Source organism: Mustela nivalis (genome assembly GCF_964662115.1).
Source record: "Mustela nivalis genome assembly, chromosome: 3".
Lineage (NCBI taxonomy): Eukaryota > Metazoa > Chordata > Mammalia > Carnivora > Mustelidae > Mustela > Mustela nivalis.
The window spans coordinates 137,363,365-137,379,912 of NC_139022.1; the positions used below are offsets into that span (position 1 = coordinate 137,363,365).

The window sequence follows — 16,548 nt, forward strand, 5'->3', positions numbered from 1 at the left end:
CAATAGAGCTCTCATAATGAGTCCCCACTCTGATCTGTCTTGATCCCCTACTAGGGTAGAACATGTTCATGTTGCCATTTTCAATCCTATAAAGCTGACGTTCCCCTTAATCCTACCCAGACAACACTGCTGACTCTATCCTGGGCCTAAACACACAGGTTCCCAACTTCTCAAACCTCTAGCTTTGTTCATTGTCTATTGAATTATCTGAGCAAGGCTGGTGGGCTCTCTCTTTGCATTGAAACCAGTACTTGGGAAGTTGTCTTTTTATGATATTCACTTATCTCTCCTTAAACCCTTCTTCTGTTCTAATTTTATATTCCTTTTCTCACTCATAGCTTTCCTTATAAAAAAAAAAAAAGCAAAACAAAACAAAACAAAAACCTACGAAACGAATAGCTACTTTAGGATTTTAGGTAAGAAAATGAATGTCCATAAAGGCTAATGACAGTATCCAAATTCACAGAGACTGTGTATAATGGGATATATATATATATATCCCATTATATATTTTATATATACACACACACACACACACACACACACAACACACACACACACATATATAATGTATATAATGGGAATAGAATTTAAACTCACGCATGACTCAAAACTGCACGGTCCCTCCGGGATACCATGCTGCTTTTCAAATCCTCATCAATCTTCCAGCTATGCTCATTCTGTACTTCACATCATAACTCTGCCAAGAAAGTCAGACAAAATCTGTTCATCATTTGAGAATAGATATACCATTATTTCAATCACAATTCAAATACTAGGCATTATTGCTGAACTTGAGGATCTCTCTGTATCTTTCATGAATATCTAGGGACTTTGAACAAGAACAATAGAGGAAGAACTATAGGTCAGTATTACTGGTCATTCATTTAGGACAGAATAAGAATTTTAAACATGTCCATTTTGCTAGTTGGAAATGAATACGCAGGTCAAATCATTATGGTTCTCATAGGTTATATCAGGGGTTTAGAACAGAAGTACTCAAATTCATGCCAAAACTCTGGGCTTGGGAAAATCACCAGGTTTAAAATGAGAGGACACAGAGTTTATTTTCCAAGTCAATAATTCGAGAGTAAGTGAAATTAAGATCAAGGGGGTCATGGGATTTACCTACATTCGCCCCAGCGACTCTAAATGTCAGATTTATAATTGACTGTGAAATCACACGTATGGGTTCTTTATTTGACCCAACAGTGCTTGGTCACGTAGTTGACTGATATTCAGTACGAGCCCCTTATGTAGTACAGTCAGTCTAGTAGGAAGTGACTTGGGAAACTGCTGTCCAGGCCTGGGTCATAGCTCAAACAGTACTGACTGCAGCTAGATAGCTTTTCCGCATATCCAAACCTATGCTCTTTTGATGAAACTACATTTTCCAGTGTTCCTTAGAGCAGTATTCCTGCAAGAGTTTAGGTAGTAGGTGCCCTCCACTTTCAGGAAGTTTGGAAAATATGGTTCAAGCATATTTAATTTGTTCTGTTTTGTACTTCTGAATTTCTTGGTGCCTTTGTTGTGTGAATGAGCTCCCTGACACTAAGAAATGACTGCAGATGGGATACCTGAATAGCTCAGACTGTTAAGTGTCTGCCTTTGGCTCAAGTCGTGATGTCAGAGTCCTGGGATCAAGTCCCACATCGGTCTTCTGCTCAGCAAGGAGTCTGCTTCTCCCTCTACCTGCCACTCCTTCTGCTTGTGTGCGTGCGCTCTCTCTCTCTCTCTCTCTAATAAATAAATAAATAAATAAATAAATAAATAAATAAATAAATAAATCTTTATTTAAAAAAAAAAAAAGAAATGACTATATATTACTCTCAAACCTCAGTGCAAAGTTACTCGCATAACTGAACAAGTAAACCAAGGAATACAGTTGGGGAACCTGTGACCGCTCCCCATCCCACATTTTGGATTAAATAACTACACTCCCCAGGCAGGTTTCTGCTCTACCTTTTGCTCCTGTTCTTTAAAAAAAGCACTAAAAAAACAGCTATCTCTGTAATATAACCAGAGTTTACACAAACCCAGGAGCAAAATAAAAATGCCAACAAGAAAAACAGACAAATAAAACAATGACAAACAACCTTAGGTCGATATTTTAGTCCTTTCATGTAGCAAAGGATTGCTTCTCGGGGAGTGCATGGAGAGTCTCCACAACAAACACTTTGGTAGGAACAGATATGAACCAGAAGACCCTGTCACAAGCCTCAAAGGGCTGTCAATGGCAGCTACAGAATGTCTATACATAAGAAATCAGGGCCAATTAGGGTGACAGGATGAATGGGGATTTGGGGAGAGTTCAGTGATGTACCTTAATTTTGAGTGTGCATAACAAAATCACTGCTAGATTGAATAATTTGTTGGAGGGCAAAATTTGGCAGGGTTAAAAGAAATTGTGGAAGGATGACATCCCTGATCCTCCCCTTGATTCTGCCATTAGCAACAGGCCTTGTAACTGGGGAGACACATGACAAAACAGATTATTATACAAAGAGGAGTGCTCTAAACAAGGAATAGCTTATTGTGCTCAGGGAGACCAGGAGTGCAAATTGACTCTAGGCACAGTTTAATCTATATCTGTAACAGAAAAAAATATTTCAAGTAGCGGTTAGATAGCCATCTTGCAAAAAGAAAACACAGTATTCTCATCTGTGTCCTACAGAAGGAGATGTTGTGTAACAATCTCTCTGAATAAAAATAAAAATCATGTCCTGGATTGATGCTTTGTCTAGGTACTTTCAAAACCTCTTATTATCGGAACTGAACTGAGAAAAGAAAATGTCAGTTCTTATACTGTCAGTCCTCAACCACATGATTTTAAACAAATCTCTTAATATTTAGGGGACTCCGTTTCCTCATCCATACATTGGGAGAGTTGAATTACAGGGTCAGGAAAGTCCATCTTGGCCCTAAAATGGCATGATTTGGGGGTGCCTGGGTGGCTCAGCCATTAAGCAGCTGCCTTTGGCTCATGATCATGATCCCAGGGTTCTGGGGTCGACTGCTTCAGGCTCCCTGCTCGGCGGGGAGCCTGTTTCTCTCTCTCTCCCACTTCCCTTGCTCATGTTACTTCTCTCACTGTGTCTCTCTCTGCCAAATAAATAAATAAAATCTTTAAATAAAATAAAATATAACATAAAATAAAATAGCATGATTTGATAATATCCTTCAATGCCTCTTAGGTATTCAGAGTAGCAGTTAAATGATCAGGCTCTGGGCTTAAATCCCAGGTTTGACATTTACTGTTTCTGGACCTTGAACATTAATTATTACATCTTGGTCTTATTTCTAATAATACCTGCTTCATAAATTTGGGGGAAGATTAAACCAAGAAATGCACGTCGAGTACTTAAGTTAGTTGCTAGCACCTAGTTACAGCTCAATACATAGAACTTATTATCAACACTATCACAGCTTGAAGTTTTAAGCAGAGCCCACCCCAATGACTGGTATGCAGTGATCAATGAACAGGTGCCGAACTGGGCACATCCCAGGCCTGTGTTCAATTACTAACTTTATTTTCACTTTTTTCACTTAGTTCTATGCAGAACCCTATTTACGTAATGTGTATTTCGTGTAGCGTGTATCACATGCTGGATACTTTTTCAACACTTGAAAAATACTCAGTCATTTAATCTTTCCATGATCTTATGAGTGAGGCATTCTGTTACCTCCTCACTTTATAAACAAGGAAACTGAGGCACAATATGGGTAAATAGCATGGCCTAAAGTGCTACCAGCAACTAGTGCATGCCAGAGCAAGGATATGGACCCAGGCAGCCTGGCTCTGGAGCCTGGGCTCCTGAACACCGGCGACCCTACGAGCCTTGTATCCCCCTCTCCTCCCACTTACCCCTCCCAGGGTGGCTCACTGTTTTCTCATTCCTCCCCACAGGCCAAGCCACCTGGCTCCTTCACATGACTATGCTTTTAAGCCCACCTTCCCTCCCAGATCTTCATAACTCCACCAGGTGGCCTCTCCCAGGTCCTATACTTTTTTGACCTTAATCAAAGATATCCTTCGAGACTTGTAACTCTCTCCCCTACCAAGCTGTCAGTTTGTCCTTCACTTACTCTGTCTTCTCCTGTTGGGGTCAACATCATTTGCACACAGACGGGTCAGGGTAACAGATCTTTATTTCTCGCGTGTCTGACTCTGCTTACCCCACTAAACTCTAGGAGAATACAATCCAATAGAATCCTTCTGCATAGGAGTCTCGTGATTGGCTCTAAGTCTTCAGGTAACCCTAGAAAATTCTTTCTGACTTGCAACATTAGGATGCATGCCATTTATTGGATCTCGTTTTTTCCCCTTAAGCAAATTTGAGAACAATGGGTAACAGTAGTCTCATATGACAAAAGATAGTCTAGAGTGACATCTGGTGGCTATTCTTTTTTTAAAGGTTCACAAATATTTACTGCTCCTTACAGGCCAGGTTCATTCCTTAATGGAAAATTGCATTATCCATCAAAGTATCTGTCACAACTGGGCTACCTACCGAGACAACAGGAAGAATCAGGTGAGACCAGATGAGCAGAAATCCTTCCATATTCATTAAGTCATAAATATGTGGAGCACCCTCCCCCAGGAGGAGAGACCGCTGCTACCAAGGCCCAAGTTCAGAGAGGGAAGTTGAAATCTCATATCCCAGTCCTTGCTGTTAGCTCTTAGGGACTAGGCAAGCCCCATCCCCTGCTTTGATCCTCAGTTACTATATGTGTTTTTACATATTTTTATATGTATATTTTGATACTGGGATTAAATTCAAGCTATACTTTTCTTTCTATAAAAAGAGTATCATCTGCAATATATAAAATTTCCCCCAAATTTTAAGTGCCAAGTTGGTAGTTACGATCTACCATTCAAATACCACCTCTTTTACACAATATGAAACAAAATGAGTCCACATTAAAAGGTTAAAATATTCTTCTAAAAAGTGGCAACAGTAGTACCACTCATACTTGCAAGGGCAGTAATCATAGCTAACATATGACATGCCAAGTATTTTTGTACATGTATTGCCTCATCCTGCTGGATGCAGAAGCTGAGAAGGCATCAGCATCAGAGAGTCACAAACTGTACGTTCTGTCCCAGGATGCCACATGGAAAGAAGTGGGGACACACGAAAAGCCCCCCATTGGATCATCCACCATAGCTGAGGACATCGACACTGGACTAGGAGCCTTGCCTGCCCTGACTTTATGTCTTTTTCCAACTGCTCTGTCTGTGGTCAGATGGGAGCCTAAGCAATAACTAGGAGGATGAATTGTGAAATCCAATTAAGTAACAGGCCAAGCCAACCTGCCATACCGACTTTACCACTGGGGGCATCCTAGACCAAGTCAGGCTCAAACTGGGGTGGGGGAAGGGAGTGGTGTGTGTTAAGTCTAAAACTGGAAGGGATATTGAGGCTGTGATATTAGACGGAACAGATATTTTTGTGCCTGTTTATTGTTAGGAATGGGACTATTATTATTTAACGTGAGGCGCTTTTATTATTATTAAATGACTTTATTATTATTGAGACTGTTTTTTATTATTATTAAACTTGATAGCTAAAGCTAAGAAACCCAAAGTCCTGTCAGGGCTATAGAAAAGAGGTTCAATGTTGTACAGAGTGACAGAGACAGTCAGAAAGAATCAAATTGCTTCTGTTTAAGCCTTACCCCATTCAGTTCATTTGATAAACTGAATTTACGGTCTTGGACTTGAACAGAATTTTCTCTTTGGAAAGAGGAGTAAGCAAAAGAAACAGCCCAGCACAAAACCTCTGAAAACAATGGGAGGGACATGGGACACAAGAGATAGTGAAGAAAATAGCCTATTACAGTTGTTTTTCCCCGTCACGAAAATTAAACAAAACATGAATGCTGTAAAACAGGAAATAAATCTGTAAACACACAACAGAAAGGCAACTAGTGGAGCAAAGGAATGCTAGCTTTATGAACTCTACAAAGGAAAAAGCACAATAATAGGTCAGTGGCTTGAGGGTTAGGCTTGAGGGGAAAAAAAAAATCACAATGCTTAAGTTAAAAAAAAAAAAATTGACTGAGATGAAAACAGTTAAAGTATAGTAAGTACCTGGAGAGAGACCATAGAGGACCACTGTACTAATCACTGCTGTCCTGAAGAGAAAACAATAATTGCAATAGAAAAAAAGATTATTCAAATACACACCGAAAGTAAGTAATTCAGAAATGAAGCAGGAGTTTATCGGAAGGTCCATTGAGTTTCTAGTTTTCTGGGAAGATTTAATAAATATAGTCATATGTCTATTTGGAGTTATTATATTTCAAAATGATAGCATCTCTTTTCCAGCCAGCACCGAGCGATGGGTGTCTGTCATGACAACTGGCACAAGTGCCAGCCCCAGCCCGAGAAGAGGGACTAGGGGCTGGGGTATCCCACTGCCAACACTGAATTAGCCCCTGTCATGTACACACTGTCCATGTCAGTGTGGGAGGGTGGGCAATGAGAAGGAGCAGAACTTGAGGCTGGACACAGAAATCTTATCCAGGGGCTCCAAGTGTTGTACGCACAAAACAAGTATTAGTAATGTGGTCTACAGCACATCCAATCCCAACCGGTCCCACCCAGATCCTGGTAGAGAATGGAGTCATTCTCAGCAACAGCACACTGTCCCAACAGTGGTTTGAGTCCCACTATGCACTGTCCTTGGGCTGCAAGAAGGGGGCCAAATTCACTCCTGAAGATGAAGAGATTTTCAACGCAAAAGTGATCCAAGACAATTAATAAGAAATAGGATAAAAAAGACAAAGAATGCCATATTCAGCATCTTCTGGAGGAGGAGTTTCAGCCGAGTGGGCTTCTTGCATGCATAGCTTCAAGGCCAGACAAGCCTGGTCGAGCTCTGTGCCAGAGGGCAGAGAGCAGGAGTTCTAGCTGAGGACAATCAGGCCAGGAAAGGCAAATAAATCCTCCTTCCTCCTATTGTCCTTCCTATAATAAAACAAGTACCAAAAAAAACCAAAACAACCCACAAAAAATAGAATACAGAAGTGGTTACTGGAAGAAAGATGAACTATATTAAGCCCAGAATTCTCAGTTTGCACAAACAGTTGGCAGAGCTCTGCTGTATTGTTTGGACAGGGAACTGTGTATTTGTAGAGGATTGTCCCCGACATGTAGAGAATACACGTTTGTACATTTACCCTGCCCTTCTCCCTTCAACTCCAAACTCGTTCAAGTGCTTGCTTTACATCTCCATGGGATTATCTAACAGACCACTCGAAAGTAGAATTTCCAAAGCCAAACTGCCATCTTCTTCTAAAAACTAGATCCCAGTTTCTCCACCTAAGTTAATGAAACTGTATTTCCTAATTACTTGGGCAAAAAACACAGTAGAGCTATCTTTGACTCCATTCCCCGATCCCCTACCGCCCTCTCTACCATGCGCCACATCTGACTATCTGGAAATCCACTGGCTCTGTTCACTACTTTCTACTGTCATTACTTCCATCCTTGCTCCCCAGTAGTCTGCTGTAAGGGTGATCCTGTGTTTCATCATCTATCAGGACATTTTGAATGGGAAAGGCACCAGGACCAATAGGCATAAACTAAGACTGTCTTGCACAAGCCAGGTCGTATGGTCACCCTATTTATCCTCAACACAACAACCAAGCCATCTCTTTAAAACCTAAGTCAGACCCTGCACTCCTCTTTCTCAGCTTACTTGATTCAGAAGCCAAGGTCCTTCTGATGTCAAGCAAAGCTTTCCATGCTCTGCCCTACCCCACACTGAGGCCACTGACCTATCTCCTCTTCTTTTCCTCTATTTGTTCACCCCCAAGTTTCTTCTGGGATTCGTTTTGTTTTGTTTTTTGTTTCCTGCCATGGTACTCTTGCCTCAGAGCCTTTGCTTTGAAATTCCTTCTGCCTGGAAGGCTTTCTCCTTGGCATTACACCTATATGATTTACTCCTTCAGTATCTTCTAGTCTTTGCCCAAATGTTACCTTCTCAATAGAGCCTTCCCTGACTCCATTTGAAATTGCAAATTCTGCCCCCAAACCCTGATGTCCCTTCCTCTGCACTATAACCTTTACATATTCTATATAACTTACCATGTTTTACTGTGTCTTCCCATTGCTGTCCCACTAGAACATAAGTTCTAGGAAGCAGCATTTTTTCTTTTTCTTTGATCTCGTACTCCTTGTATAACAGTAAATAGAAATACAGAAGACCAGCCAAATGAGAACAAGCAAAGGCTATCTATTCTGAGCTTGCTATAACAAGGGAGTCAGCCACCATTGCTGCATTTTCACAGAGACTGAAAGGCAGACAGAGCTGTGGAAAAGCTTTATAATGGAAAAAGGAAAGATTTCAGGTGTGTCCTAAATGGACACTCTTGTCAATGGGGAGCTAAAGGTGGGTTTATGAGAATTACAGCATGTACGTGATTGGTCGGGGGAGCATTTTGGGCTTTGTCTAGTTGGTTCTGAATTGAAAGAGGAGATGTATATTAGGGAATGGTCAGTTATTAATCAAGTCCTGGCCATTCTGGACTAATGGTATAGTAGATGGAAGTCTGATTTCCTCCAAGTCTGACACAGAGAAGGTTGGCTGCCTGGATGTTTAATGTAGACAAGATGACTGATTTTCTGGGCAGACAGCTATAGGTTGTGCATCAGAATTCTGTATTTATATATGGTCTAGCCATTGTCCACTTGTATACTCAGTCTCTTAAGTACCTGGCATAGAGAAGATGTTTAATACTTGTTGAACAAGTGAATATCATTCAATTTCTATATGTTCCCAAAATGTGTAAAACTAAATGTATTGCCTAAAGGTAAAAACCTACATAATGGAAATTATTTTAGAAAAAAAATATGGTCATTATAAGCTATAACATTTAAATAAAGTCTGAAGTTAAAAAGCTAAACCAAAATACAGCAAACATTTGAGATTAAAGTGGTGAACATATTATTTACATCATTTAAGTGTAGTATAGATTACAATGTACAAAAAAAGGTTCTCGGGACGCCTGGGTGGCTCAGTTGGTTAAGCAGCTGTCTTCAGCTCAGGTCATGATCCCAGCATCCTGGGATCGAGTCCCACATCGGGCTCCTTGCTCAGCAGGGAGCCTGCTTCTCCCTCTGCCTCTGCTGCCACTCTGTCTGCCTGTGCTTGCTCTCCCCCCCCCCCCCGATAAATAAATAAAATCTTAAAAAAAAAAAGGTGGTTCTCAGTCAACCTTTTAGCAGTGAAAAATAAAACACTTACACACATAGAGTAACATCTGAAGACAAGGAAAGAGAAATTTATAAAAAGTGGTAAGAGAGTAACAATCTCTTACAAAAGCTGACATTTCAGCTGGGTAAAAATAATTGTTATTTTATTTAGGGGACCTTAACAGTAAATATTGCAGAGAGAACACACTCCATTCAATTTAACTTAAAAAAAAAAAAACTGCCTAATATGGCACAAAGAAAAACTTTTTAAATAAGTATAAAGCAGGAAGAATATGGATTTACTTTCTAATCTTTGCAATAAAATTAGCAATAAATAACAATCAAAAGCCAAACAGGAAAAACAGCAGCAGTAGTAATACTGACAACTAAAATGTAATTGAACGGCTGAGAAACTCAAGTTTTTCTCCTAACAGCATTTATACTATAAAACTTCAAGCTTTAGAGCATTGTGGTCTGAAAATATGCAGGGAATGATCCCAATCTTTTGATACCGGTTGAGTCTTGATTTAGGACCGAGGATGTGATCTATTCTGGAGAATGTTCCATGTGCACTAGAGAAGAATGTGTATTCTGTTGCTTTGGGATGAAATATTCTGAATATATCTGTGATGTCCATCTGGTCCAGTGTGTTGTTTAAGGCCTTTATTTCCTTGCTGATCTTTTGCTTGGATGATCTGTCCATTTCAGTGAGGGGAGTGTTAAAGTCCCCTACTATTATTGTATTATTGTTGATGTGTTTCTTTGATTTTGTTATTAATTGGTTTATATAGTTGGCTGCTCCCACGTTGGGGGCATAGATATTCAAAATTGTTAGATCTTCTTGTTGGACAGACCCTTTGAGTATGATATAGTGTCCTTCCTCATCTCTTATTATAATCTTTGGCTTAAAATCTAATTGATCTGATATAAGGATTGCCACTCCTGCTTTCTTCTGATGTCCATTAGCATGGTAAATTCTTTTCCACCCCCTCACTTTAAATCTGGAGGTGTCTTCAGGCTTAAAATGAGTTTCTTGGAGGCAACATATAGATGGGTTTTGTTTTTTTATCCATTCTGATACCCTGTGTCTTTTGACAGGGGCATTTAGCCCATTAACATTCAGGGTAACTATTGAGAGATATGAATTTAGTGCCATTGTATTGCCTGTAAGGTGACTGTTACTGTATATGGTCTCTGTTCCTTTCCGATCTACTACTTTTAGGCTCTCTCTTTGCTTAGAGGACCCCTTTCAATATTTCCTGTAGAGCTGGTTTGGTATTTGCAAATTCTTTCAGTTTTTGTTTGTCCTGGAAGCTATAAAACTTCAAGTACAGGATATCTCAGAGATGCTGCAGATTTGTTTCCACACCCCTGCCAGGAAGTGAGCATCACAATAAAGTGAGTTAAGTGAACTGTTTGGTTTCCCCGTGCATTAAAGAGCTACATTTACACTACAGTCTATTAAGTGTGCAATAGCATTATATCTGAAAAAGAATGTGTATATCTTAAATACTTTTTTAGAATTGCTAACCATCACCTGAACTTTCAGTGAGTCTTAACTTTTTGCTGGTAGAGGGCTTGCCTCGACATGGTGGCTGCTGACTGATGAGGGGATGGGTTGCTAAGGACTGGGGTGGCTGTGCCAATGTGTTAAAATAAGACAATCATGAAGTTTACCACATGAATCAAGTCTTCCTTTCATGAATCACTTCTCCATAGTGTGTGAGGCTGTTTGAGAGCATTTTACCCACAGAACTTCTTTCAAAATTGGAGTCAATCCCTGCGGCTGCTTTATCAACTCCATTTAGGTGAAATTCCAAAGCCTTTGTGGTCATTTCAACAATATTCATGGCATCTTTACCAAGAGTAGATTCCATCTCAAGAAAAAACTTTTACTCATCCATTAGAAGAAATTCCTCATCCATTCAAGTTTTATCATGAGCTTGCAACAATTCCATCATACCCCCAAGGCTCCACTTCTCATTCTGGTTTTCTTAATACTTCCACCACTTTTCCACCACCTTTCTCCACTGAACTCTTCATCCCCTCAAAATCATCCATGATGGTTGGACTCAACCAACCAAGGAGTTCCAAACTCTTGTTCGATGTAGATATTGTTACTCTTCCCATGTATCAAGAATGTTCAATTGACTTGGCCCAGATCCATCAGAGGCATCACTATCCACAGTAGCTATTGCCTTATGAAAAGTATTTCTTAAATAATAATACTTGAAAATCAAAATGACTCCTTTATCCATGGGCTGCAGAATGGATGTTGTGTTAGCAGGCATGAAAAAAAGAAACATTCATCTTGTTGTACATCTGCATCAGAGCTCTTGGGTGACCAGGTGCATTGTCGGTGAGCAGTAATATTTTGAATCTTTTTTCTGAACATAGGTCTCAACAGTGGGCTTAAAATAGTCTGTAAGGCATGTTGTAAACAGATGTGCTGTTATCAGGTTTTGTTTCATTTATGGAGCATAGGCAGAGGAGATTTAGCATAACTCTTAAGGGTTCCAGGATTTTCAGAGTGTGACTGAGTGTAATGCCTTCAACTTAAAGTCACCAGCTGCATAAGCCCCTCACAAGAGAGTCAGCTCAACCTTTGAAATTCTGAGACCAGACATTCATTTCTTTTATGAAAATCCTAGATGGCATCTTTGTCCGATACGAGGCTGTTTCAGCTACATTGACGATCTGGTGTTGAGTGTCACCACCTCTGTTCATGATCTTGGCTAAATCTTCTGGAGGACTTGCTGCTTCACCTTGCACTTGGATGCAATGGAGACAGCTTCTTCCCTTAAACCTCATGAACTAACGTCTGCTGGCTTCGAACTCTACTGCTGCAACTTCTTCACCTTTGTCAGCCTTCACAGAATTAAAGAGATTCAGGGCCTTCCTCTGGGATGAGGCTATGGCTTCAGGAAATGCTGTAACTGGTTTGATCTACATAGACCACCCAAACTTTTTCCTTATCAGCAATAAGTCTGTCTTGTTTTCTTATAATCGGTGTGCTCACTGGAGAAAGGGGAAGTGGGAAACTCTAGGCCCTTGTAAAGTACTAGGGAGCTGAACTCGAGCTCCCACATTAAACCAGGAATCTCGAGGATGGACTACATGCTGGAGAACTCTACCCACTAGTGAAGAGAACTTTCCAGAAATCCTGGCTACAAATGTCTCCACATATAGTATTCCTTGAGAAGTTTAAATCTAAGTGTGCTCTCACCTGCTTCTAGAGTTGAAACCGATCACACCTGTCTGGTCAGAGAAAACTTAATAAGGGAATCTCTGCTTGGCAGCCCCCCTTGGGGTCCAGCAGAATTAAACACAAGCACAGTATGGTGCAAAACATCCCTAACTGGGGTCCTGCAGGGTTTCAAGATCAAATTCAATCCTAAATGAGATCATTAAAGGAGAACAAACAAAAACAAAAATAAACACAGGAGGAAGCAGAAAGCCACAGATGAGAGTCAGCAGATATAGACCCCAAAGGACTTCAAATAATGGAATTATCAATAGCAAGAAAAAGTAAATCCTAATAGACTTACTTTTCAAAGTCAGAGTAAAATAAAAATGAGCAAGGAAACCCAAGTTTAGGAGGAAGTTTCTCTGAACAGAGTGTGAAGAAGATGCCAAGGGATCGCACACAGAAAGATGAGCTCAAAGGAAATTGTTCCATTTCTTAGGTTGGAGGTAAGATCACAGTTGTTTAGTTATTATTATGCACCATAATGCCCATTAAAAATTACATTAAATAAAATCCTAATTCTACATAAAATACAATTGAAATGTTAAGAAAAAAAATTAGAAACTTCTGTGAACAAAGACATTTCATTTTGTTTTCTCCTGAAGCCTCGTTAAGATGATATTTACAATATATTTAACGGAGAGAATCAAGCCAGAAAAACAAAGTGGATGGGGGATCACAAAAACACAGTTGAGGGTGGGGAGGAGGCTTCCTGGGGATTTCCAGGGTCTCTTGCACTGGCCCTTTCAGCCACAGCTCCCCTCAGGGAGGGGCGCGGCTCCCAGCCCCTTTTCAGCTTCCACTGTGAGAAATACGTCCCACAGCCTCTCAGTGCTGGGCTTCCTTGTGCTGCCAGGCTATCCTCTTGGGCAGCATCCTTTTTAAAAGGACTCCAAACATAAATGTCTACTAAGGGCTTTGAATTTACACCCAAGTATCCATGCTTTTGTACACGGTTATCAAAGGGGACTTTGGTTATACCTGGACCTTGTTACTTCTCTCGGGCAGGATGCAAGCCCCAGTGCTTGCTTCCTGTGGCCGCTAAATCCCTTTCCTTATTCCACAGATTCAGGCAAGTGTTCATCCCCTCCTCCTATTATGACAGAGAATTAAAGGCTTATTCTCTCAAAGAGTAAACAGAAGTTCCATAAACACCAGGCACAGTGAAATGCAGCGCTACCACAATGCGAATGGAAAGATGAAGCACCCCCCAAAGAAGAAATATAGATGGCCAACAGACACAGGGAAAGGTGTTCAGTGTAGCTAACCACCAGGGAAATGTAACTCAAAACCACAGTGAGGTATCCCCTCAGACCTCTAAAAGTGGCCAGTATAAAAAGACAAAAGATAGCAAGTGTTGATGAGGATGTGAAGAGAAGGGCCTCTTTGAGCACTGTGGTTGGGAACGCAAATGTGAGCAGCCACCATGGAAAGCATGGAGCTTCTTCACAAAATTAAAAATAGAACTACCATATGACCCAGCAATTCCATTTCTGGGTATCTACCCAAAGGAGTGGAAAATGCTAAGTCAAAAATATATACACACTACCATATCCATTGCAGCATTATCTATAAGAGCCAAAATATGAAAGCAACCTAAGTGTATCTATCAATGGAAGAATGAATAAAAAAAAAAAAGATGACATACACACATAGAGAGACAAGTATTATTTGGCCACAAAAAAGAAGGAAATCTTTCTATTTTCCACAAGGATGGACATTGATGGCATTATGTTAAGAGAAATATATCACACAGGAAAAAAAAAAAAAACAATACCATACAATTGTTCTTAAATGCAGAATTTAAAACAAAACTGCACTTATAGATACAGCAAACTGATTGGCGGTTGCCAGAGGCAGGAGGTTAGAGGATATGTGAAATAAGTGAAGGGGGCCAAAGGTACAAACTTCCAGTTATAAATAAGTCATGAGGATGTGGAGAAAGGGGAACCCTCCTACATTGTTGGTGGGAATGCAAGCTGATGCAGCCAGTCTGGAAAACAATATGGAGGTTCCTCAAGAAGTTGAAAATAAAGCTACCCTATGACCCAGGAATCGCACTACTGGGTATTTACCCCAAAGATACAAAGGTAGTGATCTGAAAGAGCATGTGTACCCCAATGTTTATAGCAGCAATGTCCACAATAGCCAAACTATGCAAAGAGCCCAGATGTCCATCAACAGATGAATGGATAAAGAAGATGTGGTATATACATACAATGGAATATGAGGCAGCCATCACAAAAAATTGAAATTGAAATTTTGTGTGAAAACACAAAAAAATGTTGTTGCCAATTGCAACAACATAGATGGAACGAGAGGGTACTTTTTTTTTTTATCCATTCTTCCATTGATAGATACACTTAGGTTGCTTTCATATTTTGGCTCTTATTTCTTAAGAGAAATAAGTCAATCAGAGAAAGACAATTATCATATGATCTCTCTGATATGAGGAATTTGAGAGGCAGGGCAGAGGTGGGGGGAAGGGAGGGAAAAATGAAACAAGATGGAACTGGGGAGGGAGACAAACCATAAGAAACTCTTAATCTCAGGAAACAAACTGAGAATTGCTGGGGCGTTGTGGGGGTAAGGATAGAGTGGCTGGGTGATGGACATTGGGGAGGGTATGTGCTATATGGTGAGTGCTGTGAATTGTGTAAGACTCATGATTCACAGACCTGTACCCTTGGGGCAAATAATACATTATATGTTAATTTAAAAAATAAAAATAAATAAGCCAGTCAGTCAGTCAGTCACGGGATGTAACGTATAGCACAGTGACTACAGTTAATGACACTGTTGCATATCTGAAAGTTGCTAATAGACATCTTAAAAGTCCTCATCACAAGAAAAAGATCATAACTACGTGTGGTGACAGATGTTGAACAGACTTATCAGGGTGATCATTTTGCAATATATACAAATAGTGAGTCATTAGATCATACACCAGAAATTAATATAATGTCATATGTCAATTGTATCTTGAAACCAGGAAGATTACACACTAGTGTATATTGGCTACGAAAGACAACAAGAAATGCACACCCAGCCATATGGTAGTATAACTGTGAAACAGTAAATCAAGGAGAAGGATTTAAAGGCAGCCTGAGAGAAGAGACAGACTCCTGGTGGTGAGTAGTGAACTGAAAGCAGGGTTCTTGATAGCAGAAATCAAAGTCAGAGAGTGAATGTTAATCTCAAAATATCAAATACCCAATAAAACTACTTAAACATGTTTCATGTTCCAAACACTTTTTAAGAGCTTGCCACCAGCAAAACCTTAAAAAAGAAATTTTTAAAGGATTTTGTGATTATGTAAAATTGAAAGATGACCTAGAAAGAAGTTCTGAGATTTAAAAAGAAAAAAAAAATGGCAAGAATTTGGCAAATGTAAAATTAATACCAAATCCTAGGCTTTAAAAGTTGAGTATAGGCATACCTCAGAGATATTCAGGCTCAGTTCCAGACTACTGCAATAAAGTGAGTCAAATGAATTTTTTGGTTTCCCAATGCATATAAAACTTATGCTTATACTGTATTGTAGTCTATTCAGTGTGCAATGGCATTGTGTCTTAAGAAATGTACAGACCATAATGTAAAACACATTAAAAAATTTTAACTGTCTGCATTTTCAGCAAACTGTAATCACTGCTCACAGATTGCCATAACAAATATAATAATGACAAAGTTTGAAATATTCCAAGAATTACAGCATGTAACCCAGAGACATGAAGTGAGCAAATGCTCATTCACATGAAGTGAAAAAATGGTGCCTAGAGATTTCCCAACACAGGGTTGCCACAAACCTTTAATCTGTATAAAGCACAGTATCTGGGAAGCACAATAAAATGAAGAACACCTATAAATACTACCCAAAAATTACATGTGAATTGGAAGGGCATCAGAGACAGAATACTCTAAGGTCCTTGTAATTTTAATAGAGACATTTAATATGCTGATTAACCTTAGATTGGTCATCAGATATGTAATTACTATATATTGAAGTCAGCGAGAAACCATGAAGAGTTATCACAAAAGATGCAATTTCCTCTTTTATCCTGCTTAACTGGGACCCTTCTCTGTCCCTTAATGAAAATTC

At 39.8% G+C, this 16,548-nt stretch overlaps 1 long non-coding RNA gene across 1 annotated transcript in view; it reads right to left on the reverse strand.

The window, feature by feature from the left end:
- The window catches only part of LOC309861032, a 165,197-nt gene that overhangs the window by 4,639 nt on the left and 144,010 nt on the right, over positions 1 to 16,548 (reverse strand). The window contains exon 2 of the long non-coding RNA XR_014309744.1: positions 601 to 700. This is a non-coding gene — a long non-coding RNA (uncharacterized lncRNA). The remainder of the gene's footprint in view (positions 1 to 600; positions 701 to 16,548) is intronic.